Genomic DNA, 12,274 nt, shown 5'->3' with positions numbered 1-12,274 from the left:
GTGAGTTTGGGTAAGCAAACGCAGACCCTTTAAAGTAATACTGCGTGGTACCCATCCCATGGGTCCCAAATCTCCAGGTTCAAGGGCATCTTCCTACATCGAAAACATGCATGAGAAACCCAGAATATGGTACACCGTGTGATGGGGAAAGGTTTCTAAAACGCACCTCATTTCTCATCTCCTTGTGCTCGGGTTCACCACTGCAGCCACTTTACTAGCAATCTCCCTACTTGGAGCATCAGCACCTTTAACCTCCTGTTCCGTACAGGTTGCAATTTGTCCTGAGGATGAACGGGAAGATGGGGAACCAATGAGAGACTAGCTCTTGGTGTTAGGACAGGCACAGGTCATTCTATTTTCCCATCAGGAAGAAGAATTAACCACAGGCTCAGCCTGCCCCCCGGAACCAGAACAGTGCCTGAAGCCATCCTGCGCTTTTACAGCCAACTCCAAAAAGCGTGTTGTAAAATGGAGCTTCAGGGCACTGCAATTCACAAACCTGCAGAGTTATAAATGATAACTCTCGTCCACAAATATATTGAGGGAAGGCAAAGAAGAGGATTTGAAATCAAGGCAGAATTGCAGGAAACAGATTGCAGGAGGGAGATTCGAATCGCCTTTAAAGCACATGAAAAGCGGCAAAACGTTGACAATGAGGCCCTTGGCCAAAAAGGGCGTATGCGTTTATTCCTGAATATATTCAGGAAAAAACGCATACGCCCTTTTTGGCCAACCAAGCAACCTGGAAATGCAAATCAGTGCTACAAAGAAGTCTCACTTCCCATTGGTCAAAAGCGCCATGCTGAAAAAAGTGTCAAAACCAGAAATGCAGGACAGGCCATGGAGAAATGGGAGCCTGGCTACACTGATGGGCGGGATGTAAATTGCCAACAGCCACTCTGGAGAAGGGTGCGGTTTGTCCTGAAACATCTAAAATACACAGCTTAGAGAGCATAGGGCACTTCCACGCATGGGGGTATAAATTGGGAAAAATAAAATCAGCAAGACACCAACACCCCAAAGTTTAGTGCTGCTCTGTTGACAAGGAGCTCCACTTCATTCCACCTTAAATATCCCAGGAAAGAGAAAAATGGATAAAGAAGTTTTGGTCCTTATGTACAATGGAATATCACTCAGCCTTGAAATCAATATCAAAAGGCTAGTAGCAGCATGATGAGTGGATTTAGGTATGACGATTCTAAGTGAAATAAGTCACACAGAAAAGGACACTTCTCATAAGATATCACTTATACAGGGAAAGTAAAAACCGTTACACTTGAACTGAATTACAAAACAGAACAGAGTCACACATGCAGAAAACACACTATGGCTGCTTAACGGGAAAGGCGAGGTTGGGTGATACATTAAACAACGGCTTGAGATTAGCACAGATACCATTAAATAAACCCAATATGTAATAGACAAGACCTACTCTTTGCTCAGGGAACTGGACTCAACACCCTCTATTCACCGCACAAGAATATATCTGACTAGTAATAATCTTAAAACCTATGTTTTCATATCTCTCTGTTAGTGTGTCCAGTGGGTGTAAAGCGGCATAAACACAGCAGTGAAAAGCAGCTAAACCCCATTATAAAAATAAATTACTTTTAAAAACCCATGAAACAAGACAGAGAAAGAGAAAGAAATTCTTACACAATTCGTTCAGGGGCTGTGATGCAACCCGGTTTGACCATATCTAGACCCACAGCTGGATGAGACATAAGGGTGGACACTCTCGGGGCTGAGAGGCTTGGTGAGGTTTTGGGCGCAAATGCAGAGCCTTTAAAATAATACTGCCTGTTACCCATCCCATGGGTCCCAAATCTACAGGTTCAAGGGAATCTTCCTACATTGAAAACATGCATGAGAAACCCAGAAGTTGGTAGACCGTGTGATGGGGAAAGGTTTCTAAAACGCACCTCATTTCTCATCTCCTTGTGCTCGGGTTCTCCATTCGAGCCGCTTTACAAGCAATCTCCCTCCTTGGAGAATCAGCACCTTTAACCTCCTGTTCCGTACAGCTTGCAATTTGTCCTGAGGATGAACGGGAAGAGGGGTAGCCAATGAGAGACTAGCTCTAGGGGTTGGGACAGGCACAGGTCACTCTATTTTCCCATCAGGAAGAAGAATTAACCACAGGCTCAGCCTGCCGCCCGGAACAAGAATAGGGCCTGAGGCCATTCTGCGCATTTGCGGCCAGCTCCCAAAAAATCGAGTTGAAAAATGGAGCTCAGGGGCACTGCAATTCACACACCTGCAGAGTTATAAATGATAACTCTCGTCCACAAACATATTGAGGGAAGGCAAAAAAGAGGATTTGAAATCAAGGCAGAATTGCAGGAAAATGATTTCAGTAGGTAGATTCCAATCACTTTTAAAGCACAAGAAAAGCGGCAAAACATCGACAATGATGCCCTTGGCAAAAAAGGGCGTATCCTTTTTTTCCTGAATACATTCAGGAAAAAACGCATACGCCCTTTTTGGCCAACCAAGCAACCTGGAAAGGCAAATCAGTGCTACAAAGAAGTCTCGCTTCCCATCGGTCAAATGGGCCATGCTGAAATAAGTGTCAAAACCAGAAATGCAGGACAGGCCATGGAGAAATGGCAGCCTTGCTACGCTGATGGGCGGGATGTAAATTGCCAACAGCCACTCTGGAGAAGGGTACAGTGTGTCCTGAAACATCTAAAAAACACAGCTTAGAGAGCATAGGGCACTTCCATGCATGGGGGTATAAATTTGGAAAGTTAAAAATCAGGAAGACACAAGCACACCGAAGTTTAGGGCTGCTCTGTTGCCAAGGACCTCCACTTCATTCCACCTTAAATATCCCAGGAAAGATAAAAATGGATGAATAAGTGGTGGTCCTTATGTACAATGGAAGATCACTCAGCCATGAAATCAATGTCCTAAGGCTAGTAGCAGAATGATGAGTGGATTTAGGTAGGAGACGATTCTAAGTGAAATAAGTCACACAGAAAAGGACACTTCTCATAAGATATCACTTATACAGGGAAAGTAAAAACCGTTACACTTGAACTGATTTACAGAACAGAACAGAGTCACACATGCAGAAAACACACTATGGCTGCTTAACAGGAAAGGTGAGGTGGGGTGATACATAAAACAAGGGTTTCAAATTAGCTGAGATACCGTTCCATAAACCCAATATGTAATAGACAAGACCTACTCCTTGCTCAGAGAACTGGACTCAACACCCCCTATTCACCACACAAGGATATATCTGACTAGTAATAATCTTAAAACGTATGTATTGAAATCTCTCTGTTAGTGTGTGAAGTGGGTGTAAAGCAGCATAAACACAGCAGTGAAAAGCAGCTAAACCCCATTCTAAAAATAAATTACTTTTAAAACCCCATGAAACAAAGACAGTGAAAGAGAGAGAAATTCTTACACCATTCGTTCAGGGGCTGTGATGCAACCTGGATTGACCATATCTAGACCCACAGCTGGATGAGACATAAGGGTGGACACTCTTGGGGCTGAGAGGTTTGGTGAGGTTGGGTGAGTAAACGCAGACCCTTTAAAGTAATACTGCGTGGTACCCATCCCATGGGTCCCAAATCTCCAGGTTCAAGGGCATCTTCCTACATCGAAAACATGCATAGAAACCCAGAATATGGTACACCGTGTGATGGGGAAAGGTTTCTAAAACGCACCTCATTTCTCATCTCCTTGTGCTCGGGTTCGCCATTACAGCCACTTTACTAGCAATCTCCCTACTTGGAGTATCAGCACCTTTAACCTCCTGTTCCGTACAGGTTACAATTCCTCTTGAGGATGAACGGGAAGACGGGGAACCAATGAGAGACTAGCTCTTGGTGTTGGGACAGGCACAGGTCACTCTATTTTCCCATCAGGAAGAAGAATTAACCACAGGCTCAGCCTGCTCCCCAGAACCAGAACAGGGCCTGAAGCCATCCAGCGCTTTTGTAGCCAGCTCCCAAAAAAGCAAGTTGTAAAATGGAGCTTCAGGGCACTGCAATTCACGAACCAGCAGAGTTATAAATGATAACTCTCCTCCACAAATATATTGAGGGAAGGCAAAATAGAGGATTTGAAATCAAGGCAGAATTGCAGGAAACAGATTTCATGAGGTAGATCCGAAACGCCTGTAAAGCACATGAAAAGCGGCAAAACGTTGACAATGATGCCCTTGGCCAAAAAGGGCGTAGGCGTGTTTTCCTGAATATATTCAGGAAAACACGCCTACGCCCTTTTTGGCCCACCAACCAACCTGGAAAGGCAAATCAGCGGTACAAAGAAGTCTCGCTTCCCATCGGTCAAAAGGGCCATGCTGAGAAAAGTGTCAAAACCAGAAATGAAGGACAGGCCATGGAGAAATGGGAGCCTTGCTACGCTGATGGGCGGGATGTAAATTGCCAACAGCCACTCTGGAGAAGGGTACGGTGTGTCCTGAAACATCTAAAAAACACAGCTTAGAGAGCATAGGGCACTTCCACGCATGGGGGTATAAATTGGAAAAATTAAAAATCAGCAAGACACAAGCACACCGAAGTTTAGGGCTGCTCTGTTGCGAAGGACCTCCACTTCATTCCACCTTAAATATCCCAGGAAAGAGAAAAATGGATAAATAAGTGGTGGTCCTTATGTACAATGGAATATCATTCAGCCATGAAATCAATGTCATGACTCTAGTAGCCACATGATGAATGGATTTAGGTACGACGATTCTAAGTGAAATAAGTCACACAGAAATGGACACTTCTCATAAGATATCACTGATAGAGGGAATGTAAAAACCGTTAAATTTGAACTGAATTACAAACCAGAACAGAGTCACACATGCAGAAAACACACTATGGCTGCTTAACGGGAAAGGTGTGTTGGGGTGATACATTAAACAACGGCTTCAAATTACCACAGATACCATTAAATAAACCCAATATGTAATAGACAAGACCTACTCTTTGCTCAGGGAACTGGACTCAACACCCCCTATTCACCGCACAAGCATATATCTGACTAGTAATAATCTTAAAACCTATGTTTTCATATCTCTCTGTTAGTGTGTCCAGTGGGTGTAAAGCGGTATAAACACAGCAGTGAAAAGCAGCTAAACCCCATTATAAAAATAAATTACTTTTAAAAACCCATGAAACAAGACAGAGAAAGAGAGAGAAATTCTTACACAATTCGTTCAGGGGCTGTGATGCAACCCGGTTTGACCATATCTAGACCCACAGCTGGATGAGACATAAGGGTGGACACTCTCGGGGCTGAGAGCCTTGGTGAGGTTTTGGGCGCAAACGCAGAGCCTTTAAAATAATACTGCCTGTTACCCATCCCATGGGTCCCAAATCTACAGGTTCAAGGGAATCTTCCTACATTGAAAACATGCATGAGAAACCCAGAAGGTGGTAGACCGTGTGATGGGGAAAGGTTTCTAAAACGCACCTCATTTCTCATCTCCTTGTGCTCGGGTTCTCCATTCCAGCCACTTTACAAGCAATCTCCCTCCTTGGAGAATCAGCACCTTTAACCTCCTGTTCCGTACAGCTTGCAATTTGTCCTGAGGATGAACGGGAAGAGGGGTAGCCAATGAGAGACTAGCTCTAGGGGTTGGGACAGGCACAGGTCACTCTATTTTCCCATCAGGAAGAAGAATTAACCACAGGCTCAGCCTGCCGCCCGGAACAAGAATAGGGCCTGAGGCCATTCTGCGCATTTGCGGCCAGCTCCCAAAAAATCGAGTTGAAAAATGGAGCTCAGGGGCACTGCAATTCACACACCTGCAGAGTTATAAATGATAACTCTCGTCCACAAACATATTGAGGGAAGGCAACGAAGAGGATTTGAAAGCAAGGCAGAATTGCAGGAAAATGATTTCAGGAGGTAGATTCGAATCACTTTTAAAGCACATGAAAAGCGGCAAAACATCGACAATGATGCCCTTGGCAAAAAAGGGCGTATCCTTTTTTCCTGAATACATTCAGGAAAAAACGCATACGCCGTTTTTGGCCAACCAAGCGACCTGGAAAGGCAAATCAGCGCTACACAGCAGTCTCGCTTCCCATCGGTCAAAAGGGCCATGCTGAAAAAAGTGTCGAAACCAGAAATGCCGGACAGGCCATGGAGAAATGGGAGCCTTGCTACACTGATGGGCGGGATGTAAATTGCCAACAGCCACTTTGGAGAAGTGTACGGTGTGTCCTGAAACATCGAAAAAACACACTTGGAGTGCATAGGGCACTTCCACTCATGGGCGTATAAATTGGGAAAACTAAAAATCAGCAAGACACAGGCACCCCAAAGTTTAGGGCTGCTCTGTTGACAAGAACCTCGACTTCATGACACCTTAAATATCCCAGGAAAAAGAAAAATGGATAAAGAAGTGGTGGTCCTTATGTACAATGGAATATCACTCAGTCATGAAATCAATGTCATAAGGCTGGTAGCAGCATGATGAGTGGATTTAGGTACGACGATTCTAAGTGAAATAAGTCACACAGAAAAAGACACTTATCATAAGCTATCACTTATAGAGGGAATGTAAAAACCGCTACACTTGAACTGAATTACAATCAGAACAGAGTCACACGTTTAGAAAACACACTATGGCTGCTTAACAGGAAAGGTGAGGTGGGGTGATGCATAAAATAAGGGTTTCAAATTAGCTCAGATAACGTTCCATAAACCCAATATGTAATAGAACGACCTACTCCTTGCTCAGTGAACTGGTATCCACACCCCCTATTCAACGCACAAGAATATATCTGACTAGTAAGAATCTTAAAACCTATGTATTGATATCTCTCTGGAAGTGAGTCAAGTGGGTGTAAAGCGGCATAAACACAGCCGTGAAAAGCAGCTAAATGCCATTATAAAAATAAATTACTTTCGAAAACCCGTGAAACAAAGACAGTGAAAGAGAGAGAAATTGTTACAAAATTCTTTCAGGGGCTGTGATGCCACCTGGATTGACCATATCTAGACCCACAGCTGGATGAGACATAAGGGTGGACACTCTCGGTGCTGAGAGGCTTGGTGAGGTTGGGGTAGCAAACGCAGAGCCTTTAAAGTAATACTGCCTGTTACACATCCCATGGGTCCCAAATCTCCACGATCAAGGGCATCTTCCTACATCGAAAACATGCATGAGAAACCCAGAAGGTGGTAGACCGCGTGATCGGGAAAGGTTTCTAACACGCACCTCATTTCTCATCGCCTTGTGCTTCAGTTCGGCATTCCAGCCGCTTTACTAGCAATCTCCCTCCTTGGAGAATCAGCACCTTTAACCTCCTGTTCTGTACAGCTTGCAATTTGTCCTGAGGATGAACGGGAAGAGGGGGAGCCAATGAGAGACTATCTCTAGGTGTTGGGACATGCACAGGTCACTCTATTTTCCCATGAGGAAGAAGAATTAACCACAGGTTCAGGCTGCAGCCCGGAACCAGAAGAGGGCCTGAGGCAATCCTGCGCTTTTGCGGCCAGCTCCCAAAAAATCGAGTTGAAAAATGGAGCTCACGGGCACTGCAATTCAGAAACCTGCAGAGTTATAAATGATAACTCTTGTCCACAAATATATTGAGGGAAAGCAACAAACAGGATTTGAAAGCAAGGCAGAATTGCAGGAAACAGATTTCAGGAGATAGATTCGAGTTGCCTTTAAAGCACATGAAAAGCGGCAAAACGTCGACAATGATGCCCTTGGCCACAAAGGGCCTATGCGTTTTTTCCTGAATATATTCAGGAAAAAACGCATACGCCCTTTTTGGCCAAAAAAGCAACCTGGAAAGGCAAATCAGCGCTACAAAGCAGTCTCGCTTCCCATCGGTCAAAAGGGCCATGGTGAAAAAAGTGTGAAAACCAGAAATGCAGGACAGGCCATGGAGAAATGGGAGCCTTGCTACGCTGATGGGCGGGATGTGAATTGCCAACAGCCACTCTGGAGAAGTGTACGGTGTGTCCTGAAATATCGAAAAAACACAGCTTAGAGCACATAGGGCACTTCCACTCATGGGCGTATAAATTGGGAAACAAAAAATCAGCAAGACACAGGCACCCCAAAGTTTCGGGCTGCTCTGTTGACAAGAAACTCCACTTCATGACACCTGAAATATCCCAGGAAACAGAAGAATGGATAAAGATGTGGTGTTCCTTATGTACAATGGAATATCACTCAGCCATGAAATCAATGTCATAAGTCTAGTAGCAGCATGATGAGTGGATTTAGGTACGAAGATTCTAAGTGAAATAAGTCACACAGAAAAAGACACTTATCATAAGCTATCACTTATAGAGGGAATGTAAAAACCGTTACACTTGAACTGAATTACAAAACAGAACAGAGTCACACATGCAGAAAACACACTATGGCTGCTTAACAGGAAAGGTGAGGTGGGGTGATACATAAAACAAGGGTTTCAAATTAGTTGAGATACCGTTCCATAAACCCAATATGTAATAGACAAGACCTACTCCTTGCTCAGAGACCTGGACTCAACACCCCCATTCACCACACAAGGATATATCCGACTAGTAATAATCTTAAAACCTATGTATTGAAATCTCTATGTTAGTGTGTCAAGTGGGTGTAAAGCGGCATCAACACAGCAGTGAAAAGCAGCTAAACCCCATTATAAAAATAAATTACTTTTAAAAACCCCTGAAACAAAGACAGTGAAAGAGAGAGAAATTCTTACACAATTCGTTCAGGGGCTGTGATGGAACCTGGATTGACCATATCTAGACCCACAGCTGGATGAGACAAAAGGGTGGACACTCTTGGGGCTGAGAGGTTTGGTGAGTTTGGGTGAGCAAACGCAGACCCTTTAAAGTAATACTGCGTGGTACCCATCCCATGGGTCCCAAATCTCCAGGTTCAAGGGCATCTTCCTACATCGAAAACATGCATGAGAAACCCAGAATATGGTACACCGTGTGATGGGGAAAGGTTTCTAAAACGCACCTCATTTCTCATCTCCTTGTGCTCGGGTTCACCACTGCAGCCACTTTACTAGCAATCTCCCTACTTGGAGCATCAGCACCTTTAACCTCCTGTTCCGTACAGGTTGCAATTTGTCCTGAGGATGAACGGGAAGATGGGGAACCAATGAGAGACTAGCTCTTGGTGTTAGGACAGGCACAGGTCATTCTATTTTCCCATCAGGAAGAAGAATTAACCACAGGCTCAGCCTGCCCCCCGGAACCAGAACAGTGCCTGAAGCCATCCTGCGCTTTTACAGCCAACTCCAAAAAGCGTGTTGTAAAATGGAGCTTCAGGGCACTGCAATTCACAAACCTGCAGAGTTATAAATGATAACTCTCGTCCACAAATATATTGAGGGAAGGCAAAGAAGAGAATTTGAAATCAAGGCAGAATTGCAGGAAACAGATTGCAGGAGGGAGATTCGAATCGCCTTTAAAGCACATGAAAAGCGGCAAAACGTTGACAATGAGGCCCTTGGCCAAAAAGGGCGTATGCGTTTATTCCTGAATATATTCAGGAAAAAACGCATACGCCCTTTTTGGCCAACCAAGCAACCTGGAAATGCAAATCAGTGCTACAAAGAAGTCTCACTTCCCATTGGTCAAAAGCGCCATGCTGAAAAAAGTGTCAAAACCAGAAATGCAGGACAGGCCATGGAGAAATGGGAGCCTGGCTACACTGATGGGCGGGATGTAAATTGCCAACAGCCACTCTGGAGAAGGGTGCGGTTTGTCCTGAAACATCTAAAATACACAGCTTAGAGAGCATAGGGCACTTCCACGCATGGGGGTATAAATTGGGAAAAATAAAATCAGCAAGACACCAACACCCCAAAGTTTAGTGCTGCTCTGTTGACAAGGAGCTCCACTTCATTCCACCTTAAATATCCCAGGAAAGAGAAAAATGGATAAAGAAGTTTTGGTCCTTATGTACAATGGAATATCACTCAGCCTTGAAATCAATATCAAAAGGCTAGTAGCAGCATGATGAGTGGATTTAGGTATGACGATTCTAAGTGAAATAAGTCACACAGAAAAGGACACTTCTCATAAGATATCACTTATACAGGGAAAGTAAAAACCGTTACACTTGAACTGAATTACAAAACAGAACAGAGTCACACATGCAGAAAACACACTATGGCTGCTTAACGGGAAAGGCGAGGTTGGGTGATACATTAAACAACGGCTTCAGATTAGCACAGATACCATTAAATAAACCCAATATGTAATAGACAAGACCTACTCTTTGCTCAGGGAACTGGACTCAACACCCTCTATTCACCGCACAAGAATATATCTGACTAGTAATAATCTTAAAACCTATGTTTTCATATCTCTCTGTTAGTGTGTCCAGTGGGTGTAAAGCGGCATAAACACAGCAGTGAAAAGCAGCTAAACCCCATTATAAAAATAAATTACTTTTAAAAACCCATGAAACAAGACAGAGAAAGAGAAAGAAATTCTTACACAATTCGTTCAGGGGCTGTGATGCAACCCGGTTTGACCATATCTAGACCCACAGCTGGATGAGACATAAGGGTGGACACTCTCGGGGCTGAGAGGCTTGGTGAGGTTTTGGGCGCAAATGCAGAGCCTTTAAAATAATACTGCCTGTTACCCATCCCATGGGTCCCAAATCTACAGGTTCAAGGGAATCTTCCTACATTGAAAACATGCATGAGAAACCCAGAAGTTGGTAGACCGTGTGATGGGGAAAGGTTTCTAAAACGCACCTCATTTCTCATCTCCTTGTGCTCGGGTTCTCCATTCGAGCCGCTTTACAAGCAATCTCCCTCCTTGGAGAATCAGCACCTTTAACCTCCTGTTCCGTACAGCTTGCAATTTGTCCTGAGGATGAACGGGAAGAGGGGTAGCCAATGAGAGACTAGCTCTAGGTTTTGGGAGAGGCACAGGTAACTCTATTTTCCCATCAGGAAGAAGAATTAACCACAGACTCAGCCTGCCGCCCGGAAGTAGAATAGGGCCTGAAGCAATCCTGCGCTTTTGCGGAAAACTCCCAAAAAAGCGAGTTGAAAAATGGAGATCAGGGGCACTGCAATTCACAAACCTGCAGAGTTATCAATGATAACTCTCGTCCACTAATATATTGAGGGAAGGCAACGAAGAGGATTTGAAAGCAAGGCAGAATTGCCAAAACAGACTTAAGGAGGTAGATTCGAATCTCCTTTAAAGCACATGAAAAGCGGCAAAACCTCGACAATGATGCCCTTGGCCAAAAAGGGCCTATGCGTTTTTTCCTGAATATATTCAGGAAAAAACGCATAGGCCCTTTTTGGCCAACCAAGCAACCTGGAAAGGCAAATCAGCGCTACAAAGAAGTCTCGTTTCCCATCGATGAAAAGGGCCATGCTGAAAAAAGCGTCAAAACCAGAAATGCAGGACAGGCCATGGAGAAATGGGAGCCTTGCTACGCTGATGGGCGGGATGTAAATTTCCAACAGCCACTCTGGAGAAGTGTACGGTGTGTCCTGAAACATCTAAAAAACACAGCTGAGAGAGCATAGGGCACTTCCACTCATGGCCGTATAAATTGGGAAAACTAAAAATCAGCAAGACACAGGCACACCAAAGTTTAGGGCTGCTCTCTTGACAAGAACCTCCTCTTCATTACACCTTAAATATCCCAGGAAATAGGAAAATGGATAACGATGTTGTGGTCCTTATGTAAAATGGAATATCACTCAGCCATGAAATCAATGTCATAAGGCTATTAGCAGCATGATGAGTGGATTTAGGTTCGACGATTCTAAGTGAAATAAGTCACACAGAAAAAGACACTTATCATAAGATATCACTTATAGAGGGAATGTAAAAACCGTTACATTTGAACTGAATTACAAAACAGAACAGAGTCACACATTTAGAAAACACACTATGGCTGCTTAACGGGAAAGGTGAGGTGGGGTGATGCATAAAACAAGGGTTTCATATTAGCTCAGTTACCGATCCATAAACCCAATATGTAATAGACAAGACCTACTCCTTGCTCAGTGAAGTGGACTCAACACCCCCTATTCAACGAAGAAGAATATATCTGACTAGTAAAAATCTTAAAACCTATGTATTGATATCTCTCTGTAAGTTAATCAATGGGTGTAAAGGGGCATAAACACAGCAGTGAAAATCAGGTAAACCCCATTATAAAAATAAATTACTTTAAAATTCCAAAAAACAAAGACAGTGATAGAGGGAGAAATTTTTACATAATTCGCTCCGGGGCTGTGATGCAAGCTGGTGTGACCATATCTAGACCCACAGCTGGATGAGAAATAAA

The sequence above is a fragment of the Balaenoptera physalus genome, assembly GCF_965194825.1.
Source record: "Balaenoptera physalus genome assembly, chromosome: X".
NCBI lineage: Eukaryota > Metazoa > Chordata > Mammalia > Artiodactyla > Balaenopteridae > Balaenoptera > Balaenoptera physalus.
This window is presented reverse-complemented; position numbering follows the sequence as displayed.